At 35.1% G+C, this 27,470-nt stretch overlaps 1 protein-coding gene across 7 annotated transcripts in view; it reads left to right on the top strand.

Annotated features, from left to right (window-relative positions):
• Nucleotides 1-27,470, top strand: part of syt6a (synaptotagmin VIa) — a 127,571-nt gene that overhangs the window by 64,813 nt on the left and 35,288 nt on the right. Inside the window, exon 1 of one of the 7 annotated variants that reach the window (XM_087307181.1) lies at nt 5,753-5,866. The exons of the other annotated variants lie outside the window; for them this stretch is intronic. The gene's annotated coding sequence lies outside the window, so the exon portion shown is untranslated. Of the gene's footprint in view, nt 1-5,752; nt 5,867-27,470 lie in introns of those variants that run through there. 7 annotated transcript variants of the gene reach the window in all.

Raw genomic sequence — 27,470 nt, 5'->3', positions numbered from 1 at the left:
TGATAGGAAAATAGGATTGAGACTGCCTGCGGCCAGCAACTCCAAAGTCATTGAATGATAGGAGATCAATCCAAAGAAGCTTGTGTAGATTAGCGGAACAATATGGAAGATTTCTGCTGACTGTCGTATTCTCTCAAGAATTCATGAGAACAAAAAAAAAACACTGCAAGACTCTTCTAATAGTGAACCTGCTGCACTGGCGAAAACAGAGTCAATAACATGACTGTGATGTCTTAAGTCGCCAGCTATACAGAAACTGAGAAAAGGAAAGCAAGATTACTGTCAGAGACTCCAGCATCGCTTCATTCTCGGTGCCTCTGGGAATCAGCAGGATTTCAGGATTTCATTCAATAGCTAAGAATCGGTGGATTATGCATTTGTCCACTGTCATTTTTTCAGACAGTTTCCATTCTGGTGTCTCTCTTTTCTTGTAACTAGCAAAGTGCCTGGCTTTGTTCGATCAGGATAGAAATGGAGCTCTGTGAAATAATTGTGCTTTCACATTAGAGCTTTAATTTGCTCATTTATTTGCTGTGAAATTAACTGAACTGCAGTGAAACTCATTGGCTCACGAATGTGCTTGCAGACAAACATATCTAAAAGCCAATGACGCAAACTCCCAGGGACATAATAGCTTTGATCCGTTGACGTACTATAAGCTAGAATCACCTTTTTCCACCTTTCGCTCCCCCCCCAGAGTGGCCTTTTCAGATCGTTTTCACACATCCGTCCTTAACCTTCTCTTCTCCTTTTAAGTGCAATTGCCAGTCCGGCTCTGCTTTGTTAAGGGATTGTCGGATTTCGACGGGTCCTAAAGCACTCCCTAAACATCTGAGAATAACCGGCAGGATTTTCATTGGACTTTTCCACATGCTGAGGATGAAGCTGCAATGCTGAGCCTCTTTTTCCCTTTGAACCTCTCGCCCAGAGTTTCCCAGCAGGATTTCAGGTGCTGTCAGATCCGTGTCACGCTCGATGCCAAAAATGACCTGAGATGTGGATATATGGCTCATTAGAAAGATGAATGGCATGCCTTCTGATGCCTGACCCTGAAGCTAACTCGTGAACATTCAGAGCATGGTGACTTGCAGATGCAGGTGCCGCATTTTGCCCTAGGGGGGCTTTTAAGAAGTGGAGCATCTCGCAGGATGTTTATTGTGTCACAATGTGACAAATTCTGATGTGTTGTTTATTGATACTCAGAAAAAACATCTCATTTGTCTTGGAAATAGGACGCACCACTTCCAGGCATCTGACGTGTGTAAATAAATGAGCCTTTCTTGTGCAAAAAGCTTGACTTGTCAATGAAATTGCCCACGGTGTCAGCCTTTGCATATTTTAGTTCCTCAAAGGGTAAATGCTGCATAGTACTTTGTCAAATAGCCGTCCATGAGAGCATTTCTGAGACGTTCCAGAAACTTCCATTTGTTTTTTAAATTGATTTCAGTTTGAATCTTGGTTGTTTGCACAGTACTGTTATCAAGCAAGAACAGAAAACTTTTTAATGCATTTTAGTAGGGCTATGTTATACTGAATGAAAATGTGATAGCATAAAAGTTGGCAACAATTCTTATTTAGAAATGTGTTTAGAAATTCTGCCTAATGTTTTTTTTTATTAATTTTTGTATTTGCAAACCATCAAAATAGATTTTAAGGCTTTATAGCGCTATGACATTTAAATTCTGCTTTCATTTACTCATGTCAATCTTGTTCCTGACACATCTTATTTGCTTTTCTTTAAAGGAACACAAAAGAAGAAATAGTCTTTGCTGTTTTTCATGCAATGAGGCTCTCAAGCTTCAACAAAGTCACAAAGGTGCCATTAAAGTGGCCCATTAGACATTCGAAATGCCTTTTTTATGATGCAGGGAAGTAAATCAAGTGGGTGAGCAATAATGACAGTTTCATGTTTCAGGTCATGCCCTGATTTTACAATAACAGCATTTTAGAACAAAGTACACCGTGACACAAATTAAGGAAAATCAATTTGTTAATTTAAATTGGGTAATTTTTTTTTTATCTTTTTCTCTTGCCATTTCTTTATTCAGTGGAAAACAATATAAGACACACAGTAGTATACTTTCCATCAAATGAGGTTCTACAAAACAGCGCCATAAAAGTGGTCTATTAGACATTCAAAATGTGTTTTTCTGTGTGCCACAGAAGAAAGTTAATCAAGTGGGTTTTGGATGACACAAAGGTGAGAAAATAACTGCTTTTCTAAAAGAACATGACCTGATTTCATAATAACCACATTATTATTATCATTTACCCATTTAAATTTCCTTTCTTCAATGAGGCACAAAAGGAGACACACTTTTTATGAAAGAAAGCTTTTAAATGACAAAAAGCACTGAAAATGTGGCTTGTTAGGCATTCAATATCTTTTATTCTTTTGTGTTTCACAATATATATATATATATATATATATATATATATATATATATATATATATATATATATATATATATATATATATATATACTGTGTGTCTTATATTGTTTTCCACTATACATATATATATATATATATATATATATATATATATATATATATATATATATATATATATATATATATATATCAAGTGCATATGGATGACAAACGGGTGAGGAATTATTGAATGTTCTTTCCATGTTTGACTGAACTGACATTTTAGATCAAGCTGAGGACATGCCTTTAAATATATACTCCTATCCCAGCCTCAAATTTCAGTACTGACCTGTTTATATGCTTAATTTGTAAAATGAATGCCATCATATTTTGTTTATACACATCATATACTGTGTTGCACAATATGAGGATCATAGTGGGGTGTTACAATTTTAAGGATGGTCAGTTAAGGTGGAGAAGAATATCATTAAAGGGCTAAGAAACCCCCCCCCATTTCAGCAGGGTGTTTTTACAACTCTAGTTTGGAAAAAGACGGAAAAGTGGGTGTGTCTAGCTCTGTTTAGGTGAGAGTGTTGGGGGAGGGAAAAGGGGAAGGATTTAAATAAAAATGGGAGTTTTCATTTGGGCACGCGCTGATTTTCACAGAGGAAAAACAAACACACTGTCGCAGGGGGAAAAGACAGTGATTGTGTTTAATGACAGTGAAATGTTTGATACCGCACGTTGTATCAGAGAAACTCTGCATTTCTCGGTAACTCAGAATCACTTGGTAGGTCAGAAAGCCGTGTGTTTGTGTAGACTATCCTGTCACAAAATGTGGCGAAAATTAAACATGACGGTCAGCAATAGTCTGCTTGCAGTGTTCATGTGTTTACACTCAGAGAGCATATATACTCAGAGTCCATAATATTGTAGTGATGTTAACGTAAACTAAGTAACTTGAAACACTGAAAGAGTACTGCTGACTATACGAACTATAACTTTGCCATCTGAAAGAATAAAGAAAGGGCACTGGTCGCACACACTTACCAAATCTGGAGAGACAGGAAAATCAACACATACTGGAGCTGCGTCTTTTTTTAAAGGAGACAAGCTGCAAATCCAGATTTCACAATTTCCAGATGCGAAAAGCTCTCGAGTAAAAGGTATTCCGTACAAATGTAGTTCTGCCGTGTGTCGCGTGCACTGATCCACGCGAGAGTCCAGTTGCGCTCTCATAGCTGGAAAATGAAAACAAAACCTTCGTTGCAGCAGATTATAAAAGCAACACTGACGACCCGTATCTCCAAACAATTCTTATTCTTTTCCCACTTCTTTTAGCAACACAACGTGGCATCTCTCTGTTGCTGAACATTGTTTCAGGTAAAAACAGTCTTCGAAGCTATCATGCATATTAATGAGGTAGCAACTATACACAATAGAGCGCGCTGATTGGTTTGAACCAAGTCTTACTCATGAATGATTGCAGCACACTCAGAGACAAAATAAGGCACTCCCAGGTACAGACGTCCAGTCTACTTGCTGGAATACACCCTAAGATCTCATGGCCATGACGCAGCTTCAAAAATTTGTTTCAAATGGGAAGTATGAATTTACTCTAAATAATGCAAAAACAATAAATTTTTACTTTTTAGTAAAATATATGTGTCCTAATAATTTTTAGCAGTGTGGGACACATACGACTGTCAAAAAATGTGTTTTTGTGTTTTGTGACCCTTTAAGTAACATGAGAGTGAAACTTGCGAAAGGAGAAAAAGAATCATAATCACACAATACTAGGCATGGGATTATAATCCATTTGATTTATTTTTTTTATATCTATTTTGTACTGTTAAATATATTTATTTTATATATAGTCATTTTTTACAGTTGGTTGTTTACTGTCACTGAATTCTGATAAATATATATTTTTTAAAAAAGATACTAAGATATATGTTAAGTCACATATTAGGTGAATTGAAGTGAAAAAATATTTCACTTCTGTTTATGATTCCAAACAGTGCAAAATAACATAGACATTCAGTTGTTCTGCTCCATGTCCATAAAATGAGGTTCTCCAACTAAAAAAAGTCACAGAAACACTGCGAAAGTGACTTGTTCACCATTTAAAATGGGTTTTGCTGTGTTTGCTCTGTCAGAAGAAAGCAAATTAAATGGGTTTTAAGTGACACAAAGGTGGGAAAGTACCCATTATTTTAAAACTGAGAACATGGCCTGATTTCAGAATAACATTATTATTATTTTATTTATTCTTATTTAGAGAGATTTCCTTTTATTCTGTGGTACACAAAAACAAACAAAAACCCACAAAAACACCAAAACAGTTTCCTAGAGGGGTTCCTAAGGTCTTACTTTGTAGTTGTGTATAGCTTTGTGTTCCACAGATAAAATAACTAAGTGTGAGTGTGAGAAAATATCGACTGTTACTTCCATGTTTGGCTGAACTAACCTTTCAGATCAGACTGAGCATATGCACAGGTTTCACAATAACAATATTTCAAGCAAAGAACATACATTTTACCTCAATACATTGAGTTTCAAGTTAAGGGGAATCAATTTGCCAATTATGAAAAAACACAAAAGAAAAGGCAATTTTACACCACTGTGCTTCTGGAATCACTTAGAGGCTGTTTTGTAGCGTCGCACACATTATGTGAATCAAAATAGCATTTGTTCATTAGGGCTGCTGTGATGGTTCTAGTTTGAAACACATATGAGGTGCGTCCCTGGCGCAGAAGAACAGCAGCAGGAGGAAAGTGGTCCCAGGGTTTGACTGCTCTCCCCATGCTGAATGCAGCTGATAGGGTGATGCTAATCTAGACCGAGTGAGGCAGGGGGGGAACCGCTATCTGTAGTGCTGCAGTATGGTTCAAAACCCACCATGGACGCCGCAGCCTGAGGTGAAATACAACCATTGGAATATTAAAAGGCTATAGCGTGTTTTACACACGCTCTCTTTTCGTTCATCTTTCCAGTTGTCACATCTCTCTTTAATCAATCTGTCAGAAGCAAACAGCATAATGCTCTCTTTTCATCCACCGTCCCAAACTCATCAATGCAGCATGCATTCGCTAAGTATGTTTGATATTCATGAGCTCGTCTGGTTGATATGCATGCACCTAACTTATGCAGCAACCGCTTAGCTTTGTTATTCTAGTTAAAACACAGCTGTATCTCTGATGTATAGCTGCCCCCGTGACAGAGAGGTCTGTGCCCTGCGTGTTGTGTATTGCGCTGTTCAGCGCAACACCACAGGGACTACGGGAGTGTGGAGTGTTTGTAAGTGCGTGTAGAGCTCAGAGAGGGATCTGCCCCCAGCCTTTCGCCGTATCTTGCTGACTGGCTTGCTCTCACTGCCATAGAAACGGGCTTCTTGAGCGCGCTGGAGACTCATTCTGCTTGGGCGCTGCCGAGTGCAAGCATCACAGGAGGACAGAGAGAAAGTGTGAGAAAAACGAGACCAGTATCATTGGTGAGTACACAAATACGGCATCTTTGTGGAGTAGTTTGCTTTTGTTGGAATGGATTTGTGTAGCAGGAGAGAAACAGGTTGCATGAGTGTGCTGTGGCGGACGGAGATGCAAAAAGGCTTGCAGTGCACGTGCTGCGTTGATTTCACAACTATCCAAAGTAGTTATGAAACATGCATATTTAAAAAAAAGGCATATATATATTTCAAACAACCTTGTTTAGCTGGTTTTAAAGAAAATAAAAGTGGATAATGCTAAGTGATATTACAATTTAGACTTGCTTAATTCCAGTTTAGCCACTTAAAAACTGAATTTCTTAGAAGATGCATCAATGCGTGCATTTACTATGCGTGTGTGTGTGTGCACGCTGTGTCCATCACATCAAAGCAGGATTGCTCCAGTGACAGCCAGCGTACGCTCTTTATCGCTTTTATTTTGAACACTTTGAAAGCAGACGATGATAGACTAGCACATTTTTTTTTTGTTTGATCCTTTGCCCTTTCAAAAGCCCTTGTAAATATATTATCAAAGATGTTTCTGCCCTCTTTACATCTAGCGTGTGTTTTTGTTTTGTTGTGAGTTTTCTCCATCAGCAGGCAGAGTACATGCTGATCTCTGGCAGGTGAATTGTGCTCAGCGACGCATAACAGCGACTGTGATCCAGCATCACTTTGTGTTTGTTTGCTTGCGTGCGTGCGCGTGTGTGTTATAAGTGAGCAGTCATGGCTGCAGGGTGTGTAAGTTCTCTCTTACCTGCCGCACAGGGATCCTAGCGTCACATTGAGTTCAAGAACAGTGCACGGGGTAAATGTCAGGTTTGGTAAAACTCAACCTGATCAACTGGGGGCCAGTCTCAGTGTCTTACCCTGCTGGAAATCCCTCGGAAATATGCCAGTCCATCTGTGAAGCACAGCACGGGCATCGGCACACCCTCATTTCACAGAGAGTAAGAGAGAGAGAGAGAGAGAGAGATTGAGTGTCTTGTGTGAGAGAGAGAGTCTTGTGCAGTGCAGTGCAAACTTTGGCTCTATCACCTCCCAAATATACAGCGCTATCATAAATCAATAGTGTTGCATTATGCATGTGGAAGAAAGTGTTTTAGGTGCTGATGGTGGAGCAGAGCAGATCTTCACCTCGCGGCTCTGTTCAGTGCTTTGTGATGCTGTGCATGTCCGTCGTGACACTTAACCACTTGTTTCATTCCATCTTGAGTCTGCAGTGGACGCAGATGCTTAGTGATTACAGAGCAGATCATGTGCAGATTAACACTCTTCCCTGACATGATTGGGGTTGATTAGCCTCACTACAGGGTTCTTTTTTCCCTCTGATTCTGTGCCTGTTTTAGTGCCTTTTTCACTTTCTTTACTTGTTTTTACTTTCTGATTTCTCCCAAGGCTAAATCACAACAAACTTTTTTTTTTTTAGAGTTTTATTTAAAGAAAATTCACATTTTATTTTATTTCATTCATTATTTCATTTTATTTTATTCAATTTTATGTTATTCATTTTTATGTTATTAATTTTTATTTTATTTTATTCATTATTTATTTTATTGTATTCATTTCCATTCATCTTTATTTTATTTCATTCATTTTTTATTTTATTTTATTCTTTTTAATTCATTTTATTTTATTCATTTCTTTTTATTAATTTTATTTTATTCAGTTTTATTCATTTTTATTTTATTCATTTTATTTTATTCATTTTTAGTTTTGTTTTATACATTTTTATTTCATTCATTTTTTATTTTATTTATTTTTATGTATTTTTATTTCATTCATTTTTATTTTAATTGATTAATTTTTATTTTATTTTATTTTTATTCATTTTTATTTTGTTTTATTTTTATTCATTTTTATTTTATTTTATTTTAAGATACACAAAGTTGACATGACCAAAAAGAACATACAGTTGAAGTCAGAATTATTAGCCCCCCTTTGAGTTTTATTTATTTATTTATTATTATTATTATTATTATTATTATTATTATTATTATTATTTCATTTTTAAGTATCTCCCAAATTATTTTTAACAGGGCAGGGCAATTTTCACAGTATGTCTGATGATATTTTTTCTTCTGGAGAAAGTCTTACTTGTTTTATTAGAATAAAAGCAGTTTTTAATTATTTTAAAACCATTTTAAGGACATGGTTATTAGCCTCTTTAAGCAATTTTTTTTCGACAGTCTGCAGAACAAAACATTACAATAACTTGCTTAATTACCCTAACCTGCCTAGTTAACCTAATTAACCTAGTTAAGCCTTTAAATGTTATTTTAAGCTGTATTTTGAGTAAGTGTCTTGAAAAATATCTAGTCAAATGTTATTTACTGTCATCATGGCAAAGTTAAAATAATAATTCAGGGGGGCTAATAATTCGGATTTCAACTGTATATTTTGTTACTTTAAATTATTTTAATAAGTTAATCATGTTTTTTAGGTTATGTAAATTTCAACATAATGTTTTAAGTGTTTAACTGGTGGAAGTTGACATGGTTTTGACTAAAAGTTAATTTAATTCAACCTAAAGAATTAAATGCAGCCGGATAAACTAAATAATAAAAAAAAGATTCTAGTTAGTATATCAATGTTAGCTCAACTGGTATATATTTTGTAAATAATTAACAATCTGCATGCAGGCAAATCATTTCAGTAAATACCTTGTCTGTGGCCAATTTATTAAAAGCTTTTCAATAGATGGTTTCCCCAAAATTTATCTTGTACTAATTTTTAAGTCTGGGAATATTCATATATCTTAACACAGTTAATCATGCACTTATTGTGATATTAAGCACTACACCATTTATCTTGTTCAGCACATTTATTTTGTGACCATGTGCTACACCCAACAACACAAATCAACAGATGGAAGCATTTCTTTTAAAGATTAATATAGGTTTCATTCCAAATATGGACAATTGGAGACTACAAAAAGAATCCTAATAATCAAAGGATAATGATATGGTATAATAAGAAAAAAAAATCATGCACACCAAAGCACACATAAAAACCCAAAAGTAACCTTTTTTGAATACCAATAATACAGACTCACACTTGCATAATGAATTTTATATGTCACTGTAATAATCTTTCCTTTGATTACAATATGCATTCATCAAAACTTTACTAGCAAGATACTGGTTTACTTAGTCGAGAAATGTATCAACATACAGCAGTAGGATGTTTTGTTTAGAATATATTTCATACAGTGCAATGCACAAGGGCATATTTAAGCCTAAAATGACTGTTTGTGTTTCGGAGCTGAAAACACACTGGAATAAACAATTCACTGGAAAAGGCCACGAGTCACTGCTCTCACTCTCTCATCTCTAATGTAATCGGCTTGGTTGACTTTTACTTTAGAGATGTTTTCAGCTGATTTTTGAATGCGTTCGCGTACTAGATCACTGAACTAAAAAACGTTCATGGAGTTTAGCGGCTTAAAATAATCAGATAGCAAACAGTAAAGAGGTTAAGAGCTTAGAATAGAAATGTCGAGCAGGATTCTGAGTGTTTACTCCAGTGTAAATGCTCTGTGTGATAAAATCCAGAGATCTGTGTGACATAAATTACGCTAATGCCTTTACAAAGTAAATAAATAAATAAATGCAGCTGAAGCGTTCTTCAAAACCTGAAGAGCCATTTGAAGAGTGAAATGGGCTGTATTTTACCCAGTCTGCTGCCTTTCACATTACAGCTCAGGGCAGTTACTAGAAAAGGATTGTTGTTCTTACAGCAGTGTAATGACATTATTTTTTCCCCTGCAGCTCTGCACTCTTAAAAGTAAAGGTAACAACATAGAGTTTTTGCAGCGATGCCATATAAGAACATTGTATACAACAGTTCTTGAAAGAACCACTTTTTTCAGAGTGAGAAGAAAATTTTCATAAACAAACATTTTTGTGAAATGTACCTTTGGGTGTTAAAGGTTTTTCCTCGAATCATTGATGCCAATGAAGAACATTTGTTTTTTAAATGCAGAAATGTGATCTTTACAGTTTGGAGTGGGCAGAAGTAAATGCATTCCTATTCATCTCAGTGCTGTTTGCAAATAGGAAATTTTACTCCAGGTGTTGCAGACCCCTTTTAACTGAATTAGCATGCTGCACTGCTCTGCATTTTTAAATTCAGATGCCACATTTGTGTTTTAATAGTTAGTATATGTTGAAATTCATGCATAATTGATATGCATTGAAAAACATTCAATGGTAAACACTGATTGTGAACAGGATATAACACTAAAACCTCCAGTGTGGTTTTATTAGACTACAATAAATAGCAACACTGTAGCAAACAAAATCGCAAAACAAAACTTAATTAATTTTAAGTTTTAAAACATTTATTAATAGGCTATTTCCCAGGGATGGGCTGCAGCTGGAAAGGCATCCGCTGCATAAAACAAATGTTGGATAAGTTGGTGGTTCATTCCTCTGTGGTGATCCCTGATTATTTAAAGGGACTAAACCGTAAAGAAAATGAATGGATGAATGAATAGGCTAGGCTAAAACTAGTTTTTCATCACACAAAAATATCTTATAGTGGATTTAAACATGTATGAGTTTTTTTTTTTCTTCATCTGTTGTATATAAAAGAATATTGACATATATTGATGAATGAAACAGTATTCATTGAAGTCCATAGTATTTCTTTTTACTATGGGAGTGAGTGGCTATTACCAAAATTTTATTAAATATCTTTTTCTTGCGTTAACATTTTGGAACCACAGGGAGAGTAAATATTATTTTTTTTGCTATCCCTTTAACAGCACAACACATAAACTGGCAGTGTGAGCTGAGCTGTTGCCCAGAGTATCCCTTCAGGACGCTTTAGGGCTTCACAGATGTCACTGGCAGACAAAACTGTAAAGAATTCCCATGTAACAGCTGGATGTGTGAACCAAGTGAGACACTATGGATTTTGTAACTTGTAAAGTCTGTACTGGCAGGTGGTGAATGTGAGTGGCGAGGTGTGAGATTTGTGTGAATCCCGAAGGACTGGTAAAGGAGCAGTCTGTCTCCTGGCTGTAAAACACTGTTACACTCTGCCCCCAGGGAGAAAGATCAGTCTGGAGGTGACCAAGTGTTCACTTTTGAGTGGAAGATTATTGAAAATGGCATCATGTAGGCTGGTTAAATGTAAAAAGAGATGCACACACTTATTGGAACAGCACTTCAGTGAGATTAGGAGGAAGGCAGCTGTGGGCTGTTTAACGTGAATCGATCTCATTTTTATGATAGTCACATACACACACACACACACACACACACAGAGAGGAAGAAAGCTCTGTGCATCCTTTTGTGTACTTGGTTGTGGAGTGTTCTGTCAATAATTTACCCATGCAGTATTACTCCTCATGTTATTTTAATGGGAAATTCTCCCTCGAGCAGCATTTTGGACACTTGCTCAAGCTGATGCAGTCGTTGTTGACAGGATTTGTAAAACTATCTTCCATGTGGAGAGCATCATGTAGCCAAGAAGTACATTTCTGTTAGACATTTAAAAAAGTTAATGAAAAATGTTGCACAGGTGCCAGCGTTTAAAAGGATAGTTCATCAGAAACTAATTTCTGTTGTGAAATGGAATAATTATGGAATTATTTTTTTGTAGCGATGCTTCTGCCTGAGCCGAGCCCAGTTTGATGAACTGTTGTCAGTCTCGGCAGAAGGATTTTCCCTCGGGACACAAACAACAGGTGCTACATCATAATAATAAGCAAGCTCCTGATTGGTTAACGCGACGCGAATGTCTGCTGAAGTTCAGATTTTCGAACACGAGCATCAATCGCGCAAAATGCACAACTAGTGGTGCTTCATTCTTTCGAATCGCATCATTTACGCGTATCGCACCGCAGAATGTCCATTTATGTCTTTGCATTAACTTAACATCTAAATCACTCATGCTTTGCGCTTCTTCTGCGTCTGTTGTGAAGGCAGCATATGTCAATGAAAACCCATTATGTTGTCAACTTGTGTCTGGTCCTGTCTTGGCCTAAAAATTGCACATCACCACACCAAACGGACGGCAGCTGACTGAAATTAGAGAGCATGTTCTGCACCTGCATGGGAGGATGTATCTTTCTGCACCTACGGGTGGGCAATATTCTAACGAGAGGCAATTTTTGGAACACACCAAATCAACTAGCCAGATCGCCGCAGACTGACGGTTCAGTGAAGCCAAACAGTCGCCCACCAGCTTAGTGTGTCCTGGCCTTAAGAAAAAAAAAAATCTCTATTTTTGGCAGCTAGCCGGCGGGTAGCTCTTTGTAGCTCTCACATGGTCGCCCACTGAAGCAAAGCAGGGCTGCGCCCGGTCTTTACCTGGATTGGAGACCACATGGGAAAATTTGGTTGCTGGCGAAAGCGGTTTTAGTATAGCAAGCAGGGGGTACTCAACCTACGGTCTGTGTGTCGTCTTTTTTATTGATTTGAATTTTTTTTATTAATTTTATTTTTGACCTTTTATTAGATAGGACAGTATTAGATAGAACAGGAACCGAAGTGGGAGAGAGAGAGTGGGGTAGGGTTTGGGAAATATGCTCGAGCCGGGATTCGAACTTGGGATGCCCTGACAAGCTACGTCATGTCAGCGCGCAAACCACTAGGCTATTGCGCTGATGAGTGACTGCCGTTTTTCGAATGAGGTGTTAAACCAAGGTCCCTATTCTCTGTGCTCGTTAAAAAATTCCAGGATTTTCTTCAAAAATAAGTAGGGGTTTAACTCCGGCATCCTGGCCAAATTTGCCTACTGACCTCTTTTCATCATGGCCTCCTAACGATCCCCATATCATAATTGGCTTCATCACTCTGTCTCCTCTCCACTGATCAGCTGGTTGAAGCAGTAAGTTTATGAATTGTGGTGTAAATAATTAGTGAATCAGTTTGTTTGAGCTATGGTCAAAAGCATAATACACTGCCCAAAGAAATGCTCAAACAAACTGATTCATTGAACTGAACCAGAAGCACTAATGAAGAAAAATGACCAAGGACAGAAGAGATTCTCTAAAATGAATTTCACACTTTCCTATGCTGCAAATAAGGGAAGATTATATCACATTTGATTATTTGTTCAACTCAAACATACAAACATGCAGAGTGATTTAATACATTACATTGCTACTCACTAACTAATGTAGGTTGTTATAGAAAACTATAATATCCAGAAAACAGCTGCTGAAAACGGAAGTAGCATTGCTTATTTTTGTTAGCTGTATAATCAATGGCACATCATCGATTCTATAGTGTCTTGTTATCCAATGCCACGTCAAACCAAAAATCATTATATTGAAATTTGAAACGGTGTACATGAGCAAATAATAACAGAACTTGTGCTTTAAACACAGACCTAGTTTTAACACATTAGCTAAACATGATTTTTCCTCCTTGTTTGGGCTACAGTGAATATGTGCACTCCCCACGCACTTCATGTCAAGACTAATGCACTGTGATGTTTCGCCCAACAGCCCCGTGACTCCCACTGTCAAGTCCCGAATCAGCCAAGTGATGCATTGCTCTCTCTAGTGCTGACATGATGTTTACTTCATGTCACAGGCCAAAGGCCAAAGGGAATCAAGACCCCGGGCCACCAGAGCAACTGATTAGTCAGCGATTTTTACAAAAAACAGGATTGTTATTCACAAAGGTTCATATTTGCAAAAACACAGTGTTTGACCTTCAGTTGAGCCCTGATCCAGAGCCGGCCTGAGGGTTATTGAATGTTAGTAATGAGCATGGACATTTTTGACAAGAAGGGATAGCAAACGCACTAACAATATCTTCCACAAATCCTTTAGTTTCTCAAATCTATGTATGTTTATGTAAAAAACTATTCATTGGTTATTTTGTACAATATGGCCACTAAATATTGTAAACTGGTGATAAGCACATTGTCAGAGCTACTACAAACCTGCTAGGTCTTTGAGGTCTTCTGAACAACTGATCATAAGCGCTCAGAGGGCAAAATCTAAATGGGGAGGTGATCTTGCTTTTGCAGTGGCAGCTCCAGGAGAATTGAATATCTTCCATTATATATTACAGCTGCTCCCATCTCTATACTTTATGCCTGAAGACTCACTTTTTATTCCTAGTGTGAGTCTGCAGCTACGTTGGAGCCATTGATGTCTCTCTTTCTCTCTTTTTTTGGTTTTATTGTACTGTATGTTTATTGTATGTTGTGTTTTTATTGGAGTTCTTCTTCTTCATATTCTTCTTTGTCTTCTTTTTTGTATTCTTTCGTATTTGTTGTATTTTTCGTATTCTTCATATCTTTTTCGCTTCTTTGTATTCTTTTTCATATTCTTCTTTGTATACTTCTTCTTCGTCATTCATTCCTTCATTCATTAATTCATTCATTCATTCTTTCATTCATTCAATTTACTTCAGCTTAGTGTCTTTGATTAGCAGGGGTTGCCACAGCGGAATGAACCGCCAACTTATCCAGCGTATGTTGTACACACCGGATCGCCTTCCAGCTGCAACCCAGTACTAGGAAACATCCATACTCATTCACATACACTACACCAATTTAGTTTATTCAATTCACCTACTACAGTATGTCTTTGGACTGTGGGGCTTCTTCTTCTTTTTCTTCTCCTTCATATTCGTACTGTACGGCACTTTGGTCAATACCCTGTTGTTTTAATGTGCTTTGAAAAAGAATGAATGAAATGAAAAACTAGGTAATATTGCTGTAAGATATTGTAAAATGTTCAGGCTTTGGAAGTAAAAGTCAACATGATATGTTCTGTAAGTGTGTGTTTGTGTATAACATAAAATATTGTACATTTTATACAGTATCTATACAATTATTATATTTTGTGTGTTTATTGCTGTATTAAATTAGAAAATTGATTACAATAACCAAATTATGGCAACATTTAATGATAAATGCTGCAATAAAGTAATACTAATTTAACTAAAATTGTATACTGTGTTGTGATAAACTAATGGATCTAACATTTTAGGTCATTTTACAAAAAAATGTTACAATGAACAAATCAATTTAATATTAATATTTAAAACTGCATGGATTTTATGTAATTGTTATATTTACAGTATGTAATTATCATATTGAAAATTAATCATTAGCTAAAATTAAAATTGAAACAAAATGAAAATATTTCAACTGAAATAATAACTGCCACTATATATAATAATACTAATGTACAGTTGAAGTCAGAATTATTAGCCCCCTTTGATATATATATATATATATATATATATATATATATATATATATATATATATATATATATATATATATAATCAAAGGGGGCTAATAATTCTGACTTCAACTGTATATTAGTATTATTATACTACTAATAATAGTGTGTGTGTGTGTGTGTGTGTGTGTGTGTGTGTGTGTGTGTGTGTGTATAAATATATTTCCTTGTATTTATTACTTAAATGGATAGCAGCAACATTGTTTAGATCACTACTCATGATTTTCCTGCGTATATTCCTTGCCTGATGGTTTTCATACTAACCACTTTTTCTTGCCTTAAATACCCATTTCAGCTGAAAGCCTTTCTGACATGATATTAATAGCCAATCACGATAGCTTGGCCTTTCAATTTGGTACACAATCTTTTCCATCATGTATGCAGTCAAGTGCTTGATGAAAACATCTAGCCATGTGCCGTACTAAATATAAAAAACAACTTTCACAAAATCTGTCTGGCAGAAGCATGACTCATTTCAAGCAATAACGTATCTGGAAAGTATTAGACAATAATAGCATATCTTTTTCATGGACAGACAGGGCTTACCTTTTTAATGCCAGCTCTTGTAAAGCCAAGTGAAACATTAAATGAGCCTAATCTAATTTTACAGCTAAGAAATGAAACCCGTTGAATTTATCGTGATGCGTGTTCAAATGAAAGCTGCCATAAACTGGCAGGAGATGCGTAGGCCAAATCCTACAAAATTTTATCACATTTTCCATGTCACATAAATATCCCTGTGCTCATATAACGCGCCCGGTGTCCATCCGATGGCATCTGCCTCCATAATTTCTAGGATGTGTTTCTGCTCTCTATGAAAGATCTATAAATGCGGTGTATATCACTGCTGATAGAACCAATTAAAGCCGAGGATAGGTGTAATAAGAAGATGTGTGTGATGGGGTCAGTTATTAAGGAGGTTGTGAATGCTGCAGTGGGCAGCGGCGACAGACGGCAGCTCTTTTATTGCCTGCCCACACAGTTAATTGACACACCTGAATAAATGGGACTAAAAATAAGTGCAGCAGAGACAGACTGGAGTTCAGCTGTGTTGTCACAGGTCACTGTGATGGCATTCGACTGTTTTGTAAAAGAAAAAGGAAAATAATTGATTGTTGGGTCCACAGCGCCTAGTGAATGACGTTAAAGACATGTCTGAAAAAAGAAGGGAGCTGGTTTTTATGATACTGATTTTCAATCGAAAAAAACATTATTTAAAAAAATGGGAAAGTACCATAAAACTGGTCCATTCATATTTCAAAAATCTAAAAAAGGAGACACCTTTAAAGGTTCTATAGTTTTTGCATTGGTTCCATAATAAAATTATTTTAAATTTGCCTGAGTGAGAAGTTTGTTTAGTGTAACCAACATTTATAGTAACAACTATACCTTTTAAAGAACTACAACCATCTGTGAAATAAAAAATGTTCTTTGAATTTCAATGAACCCCTGATGCCAACAAAAAACTATTACTATTAAAATTGTAAAATAAACGCCTACAAATGTTTACTTAGTGTACTAAAAAAGAAGAACATGCTTTAATGTTTAAAATCACACATTTCATCACATATATCCAGTCTGTCTGAAACACACTTTTAACAAAGCTCCTCCCTATGAAAAGTCCAGAATGCTCTGATGGGCCAGATGAGTCAAGCCCTCATGTTTGCTTTGGAAATGTAACCCTTATGTCATAATTGTGAGTTTTAGCTTTAAAGCATTTGTTACAGTATTTGGATCCTATCGTACACCTGGCGCAATAAGGCACAAGACGTGATTGGTGCGAGTTATTGTATTTTCAGATCAGCACAACTCGAATGTGCACGTTTTGCGCCAACTTGTTTAAATATTAAATCCATTTGTGCCAATTTGTGGACTCACAAGAATGGGATGTGTGTTTGGATACAACTCAATTTTTTGACCACCCTTCGTTATTATTGTTCAATTATTCGTTAGAACAATTAGAACTGAATTTGGAAATAGTTTTGAAACAAATCTTTGTGCTTAACAAGCGAAATTAAATATGTAGGCTAATGGATGTCTTTAGTGGAGTGTGTACAACAGTGTGTCCTTTTAAAGGAGTAGAGAAAAAGTAAAGAGAAAGTGAAGAGGCCAAATAGAGAAGGTTCATTCTTTATTCTCGCACTACAGGGTTCTTGCAAGTGAAGCATTCCCTTTTTCCACTTTTTCCACTTAGTCCATCATGTAAATAGCATGACACAACTAACTCTTAAAGAGAATGGGAGATGAGACTGATTGGTTTCATGGACATTATGTCCAAAAAACACTCAACTCATTAAGAAAATAAGCACAACCCTGTTAGACCATGCACCAGGGCGCAAACCATATTTTTTTCGGCCTTAAAATGGCAGAAGTGGATTTGGACATGCCCTAATACTTTTGCTCCATGTACTTTAGACTTTGTGTTTAAATCATTAAAATAGAGCCCGACTGTACTAGGTAACTGAGTCCAAAACAGGCAATTTAGTTTTTACACAGTTTGACCATGTAAAAGCTGCAATTTTTTGGAAACTTGTTTCTTGTAAATAACTTGTTTCTTGCAAAAATAATGTCTGATATACCACTTGGGTTGTGGAGAGATCATATGAAAACATATTGGTGAACTTGTTGGGAAAATAAAGGATAATTCGTATGACTCATACGATGTCATTTACACCATACTCTCAGAAATAAAGGTATACGCGAGCTGTCACTGAGGTGGTACCTTTTCAATAGGTGCACATTTATACCTTAAAGGTGCATATTGATACCTCAAGGGTTTATATTTGCACCTTAAAAGTACAAATGTGTTCCTCTTCACATTTTTAGGTACTAATATACTTATGAGGTGCCAATATGAACACTAAAAGTGTGTACCTTTTGAAAAGATACCACCCCAGTGACAGCTCAAATACCTTTATTTATGACAGTGTACAAATGTATGATTTTTTTCAAAAAGTGTGAAAAATAACTATTGCTGGGCCCACGGACAGAATGTACAAATGAGAAACACATGAGATGACAAATTTATACAAATTAGCCCTACAGTAAAGATTAATTGTCATGGTTGTCAATGCCATGTCATGTTTCTATACAATTATGATATATTAAATATGATACTTGATGATTGTATATGTGGATTATAGCAACACATGCATTTATAGTCTCAAATACAGCTATTTATCTGAGTATGTTAATCTAGTAGTTTAAATCATTACATATTTGTTTAGGAAAAGTAATATCTGGACTGGTTTTCTGTAAGATTAAATCCTAGTTGAGTTAAATAATTTTAGTGGGAGACTATGAGCGCATTGCACACTAATGGGGAAAACATTACAAAGTATCTTATGGTCTCTTAGCGGTATAATTAAATGTGAAATTATGTGATAAGAAAATTAAATAAATATTCTAGTGGTGAATTATTCCAAATCGGTGCCAGAAATCCACATGAATCACCATTATTGGTCGTTTTAGAATTGAAGGATCATTACAATGCAATGCCTTTATAAGGTGGTTGAGGAAATGGCCAATATATCGATGCATAACATTGAAAATCCCCATTGATGTTTTATTCCTTTCCCCCTTCTCTTCTGTTATTCCAATTAGCTTTTTCTCTGTGGGTATAAAAGCACAAGTGGGTGCATTATAATAGAAGCCCTAAAAATAAAGACGATTTTACATATCAACCAGGGTTTAATATTAACCAGGGTTTAAATTAGCCATGATAATTAACTTTGTCTTGTGATATGGTTATTTTAGATGTAGATGTATGCAGAATAAATGCATTGCTGAATAAATGCATTGCAGAGATGTGAATAGCTATTGCAGCTTCACCCCATTAACAAACGGAGTAAAAAGCCTGGGCCTGTCACTGTTTTTCCTGAACTGTGTGTGTGTGTGTGTGTGTGTGTGTGTGTGTGTGTGTGGTAGTTTGATTTATTAGTGTGATTTACAGTAGTATGTCAGTTCAATATTTGCTTTACTGTAGTGTTAGTGACCCTAAACATACACTGGAGACACAAACAGGAACTTTGTGGCCCTTATTTTTGTCCTGTCTAGTTGTAAGATGTCTTATAAAATACAGTATAAAATACAATACAGTAATGTTGTAAATTATAATTACAATAAAAATGTCTGGTTCAATATATCTAAAACAGAGCAGATGCATTCAGCAGCTACGTTTGCATGGTCCCATTTTTGTTTGAGTGTGAAATATTCCGGCTGATGAATCTGATCATATAAATTGATTGAGTTGATTTGTGTATTTATTTGTCACAAGTTTCAAAAACAGATTTGATCTTTGAAGTACACATTGTAGGAATATCAAGCTTTAATATCACTGTTTCAAGATGTGCATAAGATATGTGTTTTTCTTTGATTTAAAAAACCTTATATAGTTTATAACGTTATATTTAGGGATGGGTACCGAAACTCTGTGCTTTATCGGTATCTGTGCTAAATTATAAACAACAGAAGAATCGATAAGCTCAGACGATGACGGTTCTGTTATCAGTTCTGGAGAATTATTGCTGAATAAACATTTCTTACAGTAGCATAATTTAACTGACTAACCTTTTCTAATTTGCAATATTTGATATTCGTCTGCACAGTTGGCAATTTCACATTGAGAAATGAAATCTCACATGCTTGTGTTTGTATGTTTAAAAATATTTATGTTGTTATTGTATGTGTACTTATTTAAGAAAGTCATTGGTTATTAGGTAATTATACGGGTTATGGTTTTGGTTTACAGGTAGAATTAAAGATTGTAAATATTGCCCAGTTTATGTATTGATGAGAAATACAATTGAAGTCAGAATTATTATCCCCCCTTAGATTTTTTTTCTCTTTTTTTTTTTTACTATTTCCCAAATGATGTTTTACAGAGCAAGGAAATTGTCACAGTATGTCTGATACTATTTTTTTCTTCGGGAGAAAGTCTTATTTGTTTTATTTTGGCTAGAATAAAAGCAGTTTTTAATTTTTTAAACATCATTTTAAGGACAAAATTATTAGCCCCTTTAAGCTATATATTGTTTTCGATAGTCTACAGAACAAACCATCGTTATACAATAACTTGCCTAATTAACCTAACTTGCCTAGTTAACCGAATTAACCTATTTAGCCCTTTTAATGTCACTTTAAGCTGTATAGAAGTGTCTTGAAAAATATCTAGTCAAAGAAATTGGGGAAAAAAATAAACAGTGGGGCTAATATTTCAGGGGGGTTAATAATTCTGTCTTCAACTATACATAAGTAAAAAAATAACTGTAAAATAAACTTCTGTTTTACAGAAAATCCGAGTAAACACTGTACTGCACCACTTCCAGACAAGTCTAAATTGACAACATTCATTTTACCAATGAATTATCATTAATAAATCCAGACAAGAGAAAACCAGGCCTGGAACATTTATGTTGTTTTTGTTTATGTTCAATAAACTAACTATAAAATAAATGCAAGAGAAAAGGAAAGCAGAAGTTGTCTGTGATGAGCTGCTGCTTTTGCTTTGTCTTTATTTTAATCTACACAAACATAAACAGACAGCTCTGCTTCTATGGTTCTTGATCACTGATCTCTATGTAATGATATTTTATAAAGATACCTACTTTTGTTATTCAAAACAAAACAATATAAAAGCCTTTTCTTTAAGAAAATTGTTCATCGTTTTAATCTATCATTGCTCTGACATCCGTGTATTTTATGTTTGTACCTAAATAGAATTAATGACATAATTTATGGTGTATTCTAACAAACTTCATAGTGTGAATTCTGGATTCATTCAACAATTCCAGTGCTAAAAGTGAAGTTGGTCCCACTTTCTATTAAGTGGCCTCAACCACTATGTACTCGTATCAAAAGTACTGTAAGTACAATGTACAGTACTTATTGTGTTCATTATGCATTGGAAACACTGTGGTGATCTTGAAGTCGTATAAGGTTAAGGTTATGTACACTGAAAAAAATAGTTCATTAGATTTACTATTTTTTTAAGGTAAGTGGTTGCAAACTTTTTATATGGTCTGAATTTAAGCAAATATATATAATTGAATACATTTTTTGTTTAAATTCAGCCCATATCAATTGTTTGAAATCACTTACCTTAAACAAAATTTAGTAAATCCCATTAACAATATTTTTTCAGTGTACAAGTTTGGTGGTATAGATAGGTTAAGGTTTAAATCGTAAAAAAAAAAATTTTAAATATAACATTTAAAAAGTACAATATACCTATTCATTTGACCCTCCTATAATCATTCATACCATTGAGAGTGCATAATTGCACCAATTAATGCTAGGAAAAATATGATTCAACAGTCTGAAACTGGCAGTTCTAGAGCCCTGATAGACATCTTAAGTATTCACAAAACAAGTTTCTATATGCATGTAGCCAAATAAAAAGAAGAATTAGACACATAATTTGTATATTTCGAATGACAGTAACCTCTAAAATAGTCACAAAATCTCCCTCAAAACACTAAAAACGTATACATTTTATTAATAAATGAGATGTAATTTAAATACAGTCATAAATTTGATTTACTGAAGCATGTTTTGCCGAACTTCTACCAAAAAAGTTGACTTCCCTGCTCATCAATGTACAATCTGCACCCTGGGTACAGTATAAGAGATCGGTCAACATGTGCAATTATAAATGTAATTACAGAAATTAATTCCAGCTGTAATTACATGCAGATAATTTTTTAATGTATGTGTGATGTGCCAAATGATTCATTTAAGTATAAGTACATAGTAGTTAAGGCCACTTAATATCAATTGAGACCATAAAATTTGCCTCACATTAATTGTAGTCATTGAAAACACAAATTGTCAGCATTTTGGTTCATTCATGTGAATATTTGACATAAATAGGCATTATAGATTAAACACAGTAGATCTAATATCTGTATTAGAAGATTTCCAATCAAGAGCTATTTTGAAAACTCACAATCATAGTGCTGTCCTTTGTTAAAATAATAAACAGAATAACCGTTGGTTTGTCTTTCGCATGTCACACAGGCTTCTGTTGAAATGATCTATTCTGGCATGTTTTGGCTAATAGGGGGATGTGGATGTGGTGTTGCACAGCAGCGCTATGTGATTTGTAACACCTTTTGCAGAGAGGTCTGTGTGCTAGATTCCGATCGATAAACACTTCAGACAATCACGCTGTGTCAAATAAAGGATGTGAGTTCAGGAATTTAATAGCATGTGTGTGTGTGCATGCGGTCTGTTGCTAAGCCATGAGAACCGTCCTGTGAGACATTCAGGTAGGAGGAAAGCAGATTACTTAGCGTTGTCAAGGGACCAGGCATGGCAGCGCTTCACATTATGCTTCACTTGATGCATCTTTCCATTATACCCGTGACTATTCATTTAATATATTATTTTATGGACTGTTTTTCTCCAAACGTCTCTCCCTCTTCCAAATCACTGTCACTCAAAAGTTTTCAGTGAAGACCTGACCTAAAATGGCTCCCTCATGCTTTGTGATTTTATGACTTAAGTGACATTCTCTGTTAAACATTAAGTTATTTTGAGGTTGTATATATTTTAGCATGTAAAATGTGATTACAGTCTTTGTACTTAAAAAATGAGCATTTTATTTAGTGTAAACTGTTTCTTAATTCTGTTTGGTGCTTGTTACAGAACATTTTTGCTGTGATTTAAAAAGTGGGTTCTCTTCATTGTAAAACACTATTATGGGCTTCCCACACAGTCTGTATGCTTAATAAAGGCAATTTATAAACTCATTAGGAAAGTGACTGTACCAAGTAAGACATTAGTGGGTGATAATTGGCTTGCAAGTGGACAATGCTAAATAGAGGTGTAAATAGGGTCTGAAAGCTTTGACCATGCCTGATCACTTAAGTCCTGTTTACACTAATACGTTTAAGTTTTAACATGGTATTTTATAATAACACTGGCGTTTTACCTAGCATTTCTGAAAATATCCCCATCCACACTATATCGCTGAAAACGCACATCTTGTGACCACAAACAAACATACATGCATATGCGCATGTCTGAGCTACAGGCAATCAGCCCTCTGCGAGCACCTTACCAAGTGAGAGCAGCACACGTTAAACAGTTAATCAAGGACCACTGACCACTGGACCCTCATCTTATAGTTGTTAAACGTGATATTTAATTCATCTTGTCTTTATCTAATGACTCTTTAGTCTTTTGAATCAATTACTTGTTCTCAGGTATCATGTTTTGCTTGAGCGCGAAGATAAGTTAATATATTAATTTATGTATCCATGTAAACTAATTCTGCACAGAGCGATTGCTTGCTTTTATTTCCTATATTGTATAAACTTATTGCATTATTGTTTGCCATTACTAATTATTAAAACTGATATTTAGCAAAAGAGACAGGGTATGTTTCATATTTTTCTCCGAAAATGAAAGGAGGCAGTTATTTCATAGGCTGTGTTTTGTTTTAAATATGCATACAGCGAAGATGACGGTCATATAAATATGTAGCTATGCGACACTTCAACATTTTTGGTGTCTGTTAAGTTTTTAATATCTAAATGAAAATAAACAGTTTCTTATATCATGTTTTCCATTTATTGTTGAGATAGTAAAACAGTGTATCCAGGGTGATGTGAATGACGTTATACTGTTCCATTTGAAGATTTACCCGACTTGTCCTCGGGAGTTTGTTTTCCATATCAAACTTGCAAAGTTTGAACTTAAGGAAAGACTGAACATTGTGTACTTAATATTTAGAAAAAGTTCCAATCAGATTTCCATTTTCAGATGTCTTCCTTATTCCCCATCCACACTGACATGCAGCAGCAGCATTTTAAATCCAAAACGACCTCAGGGCTCAAAAACTTTGCGGTAGTGTTGATGGAAGGCGAAACCGTAGAAAAACTTATGTGTTTTAAAACTAATTACAACTAAACGTATTAGTGTAAACGATATATTATAGTAACGTGAGTATGTATAGCATTGATGTATAGTTAAAAAACAAACATTTGACACTGAATATGTTCAAACAGCTAAAAGATCTCAGGTTGTCCATTACCAAAATCTAATAGTTATGGAGCAAAGTTATTCATATTTTGTTTGACTAAACACACAGATTATGTTTGAAATTATAGTTGCAGATAAGGTTCACCACAAAATAAAAACTCTCATGTATTCATGATTCTAAGCCAGTATGAATTTCTTTTTTTTTAAGTATATTTTGTACATTTTCTATTTTAAAAAGTATATTTTGAAGAATGTTGAAAAGCAAACTGTTTTAGAGCTACAATAAATAATTTTTAAATATATGTAGATGCCAATTAAGGTGTACTATTTCTAAAATAAGTCTAACATTTAATCAGTAAATTTGTGGGAAAATTTATCATGCAAGTAATTTGTGATTAAATGCATTTATTAAAATTTACAGAAAAAAAGCCCTACACTTACAAATAATCATAAAATAAATTAATAAAAATATTTATAAATATAAAATAAACAGGAGTTTTTTTTTTTTTTTGCAATGGTGTCTAATTTTGCTGTTGTTTCTAATAATAAGGAGACATTTTTTATTTTTGACTCAGGACAACAGGAATAAAAAAAATTGAATTTGAAATACGTTATTGATTGTGTTCGAAACATGAAGATTTACATCCAGTCAGTAATGAAAAACAAATCAAATCAGTTTTCAAGAACAATAAATTCTTGTAATCTGAAATTGAGACAATACCAAATGCAAATGCATATGATCCCAAGACAAAATGAATAGCCTATACCTTTAAAAAAATGTCTGAATGCCTATGTTTCTTCCCCTTTGTCTGTAATTTAAAATGCGAGAAGAAAAATAATTCCTTGAGGCTCCACCAGATGTTTAATTCAGGGCTAAATTTCAAACTCCTCGCTTGTCTGGTGGATTTGAACATGGTTCTGTGAATAAATAACAATTTCTTTGTCTTTTTGGTTATCATTATCCTTGGAGAAACCGTGTCTGTGGAGTTCAGAGCTTTGCAATGTTTTGAAGACAGTTTCACAGTTCTCTCTTAGACCCTTGGGTTTAGCTTACGTTTTCCTACGAGGAGAAAATGCCTCAGATCAATTTCACTTACATGGAAGAAAAACTTTCCCCAAAGCTTCCTGGAGTCTGTCAAGCTCTGAGACTTAAGAATAACAACTGTGTGTCATTGCTAAAAACACGGTCCAGATGATCATTCATACACTGTTAGTGTGAATTTCTGAATATATGTGCCTGAAGCTGTACGAGAGGCTGTTTACCTCCCAAAGTCTGAGCGTATGAATTGAGCATTGCTCCCAGCAGTCCTTCAGTTTGAGAGGCTCGGCTTTGTTTGCTGTGGCTCTCCGCCATTTGGAGATCTGGGGAATTAGGGGATTTGAGATTGCAGTGGAGAAGGAGCTATGAAATAGTGTGAGCTAAAAATGGCCCGGATGTGGCATTGGAGATTTACTTGCCAGAGCCGATGTTTTTCCTGTGTGCAGAAGCGAGGAGAAAAGCCTGAGATGTCATGCAGCATCAGGCACTGTGATTTATACCAGTGTCCAGCTTAGGAAAGACCTTGAGTTTTTACACTTGTGCTCTTCCATAAAGCACAGGATGACATTTGCCCTGAAGGCTCTTGTTTCAGGAGACTTTATTTCATTTCATTTTTGTACACTAAAACAATTTTTTTCAGATGTTGACAGTCATATATGTGTCCCACGTTGCTTAAAACAATATTAGGACTCATATATTTTACTAAAAAGTGAAAGTTGGTGGTTTTTGCGTTGTTTTTAGCAAATTTGTTCTTCTGGTTTAAAGAGACATTTTTAAGCTGCATCATGGCGATGAGTTCATTGTGTAAACACCAGCGTGGAGATTGGCTGTCTGTACCGGCCAGTACAAAGTGAAGTCTTTGAGTTTTCAGCATATCTGTTCATTAATTAACGAGAAAGACTTTGGTCGAACCAATCAGTGCACTCTGTTGTGGATGAGATGCAACTTCAATAATATGCATGATAGCTTCGAAGAGTTTTTACCTGTGAAATTGTTCAGAGAGATGCCAAGTTGTGTTGCAAACCGTAATATGAACAAGAAGACGAAGAAAAATTGTTCGGAAACATAGGTCATCAGTGTGAAGTTTATAAATGTTCCACAACAAAGGTTTTGTTTCTATTTCCCATCGATGAAAGCGCAGTTCGCGTGTGTTGTTTCATGGCACTTTAAGGTTTAGTACTGTTGTTGTGTTTGTCCTGTTTATTTGAATTCTAATTTAAACTAAATCAAATTGAGAAAGATTTACTTAGCTGTACAAAAATTCCTAACATTGTAAAATAAATTTTCCTAGTACCAAGCTTTATTTCGCTAAAAATACAAACTCTTTAAAATGATTACAGTCTAAAATAATTGAGTTCTTTAAAATGAAATTTCTTTTTTTTTTTTTTTGCAACTTTATGTTTATTTTGAACATTCAATTGAGTACAATCATACGGCATTTCAAGGTACATTGGTATCTCAGTATGTGAACTTAGGTGGTATAAAAATTATGTGCATTATTGTCAGGTGTATTTACTACACAGTAGTACTCAGATTTTGTAAATTTAAACTGAAATTTCAAGAGAACACACACACAAACATACAGTCTAATGACATATGATAAAACTTCTTGCCGGAGAAATCTGTTAAATGCTTGTTTCTGATTGGATGACTCACCACCTCAGGTGTGTGCTTTGTTTGTCTAATAATTCAGTGACCTGTCAGTTAATTATTTCACAGCTTCCAGCCAATTGGAATTAAGAATTTCAACAGACCATTGATTATATATGTAAAATATAGGAACGATATAAATGTCATTGTCCTTGCCAATTTCAATTAATCTCTTTCAACATTTGTAATGGTAGTATGTAGTGCTGCACACTAGACCCTTTTCACATTTCTGGGTTTCTCAGTAGCGGAAGTCGTCATTGTTGGGAAAACTTAGTGTAGTGAGTGGGAGAATACCACAAATAGTTTTTTTTACAATCCTATTTGCTGAAATAATAAAAGAAAAACTCCATGATGATGTTATAAAGACGCTCAGAAAAAGGAAAAAAAAAAATAGTGAGACTGATTACGGCAACCGTAGGAGAGAATAACATAAAATTTACTGTCTCATAGACACTGCATTAGAAACAAGTGGTAACTCGTTTTTTGTAATTTGAAGAAAAGATGATGTAAAACATTCATAAATGCATATAAATGTTCATGCATTAAAAAAAATCTAAATATTAAACTTTCAAGGATTTAAGTTTCTGATGACAGACTAAATTCATGAACAAGAATTCATAGCAGGCTTGTGAAATGGGCCCATCTATCGTTTAAGAATCGATATTGAAACGTGTGAATGCGCAATATTCACATCGCAGGATCTGTAATGTGGAGCC

Source organism: Danio rerio, chromosome 23 (genome assembly GCF_052040795.2).
Source record: "Danio rerio strain M-AB ecotype USA chromosome 23, GRCz13ab, whole genome shotgun sequence".
Lineage (NCBI taxonomy): Eukaryota > Metazoa > Chordata > Actinopteri > Cypriniformes > Danionidae > Danio > Danio rerio.
Note: the sequence above shows the minus strand (reverse complement) of the source record. Positions and strands in the feature narration are given on the sequence as shown.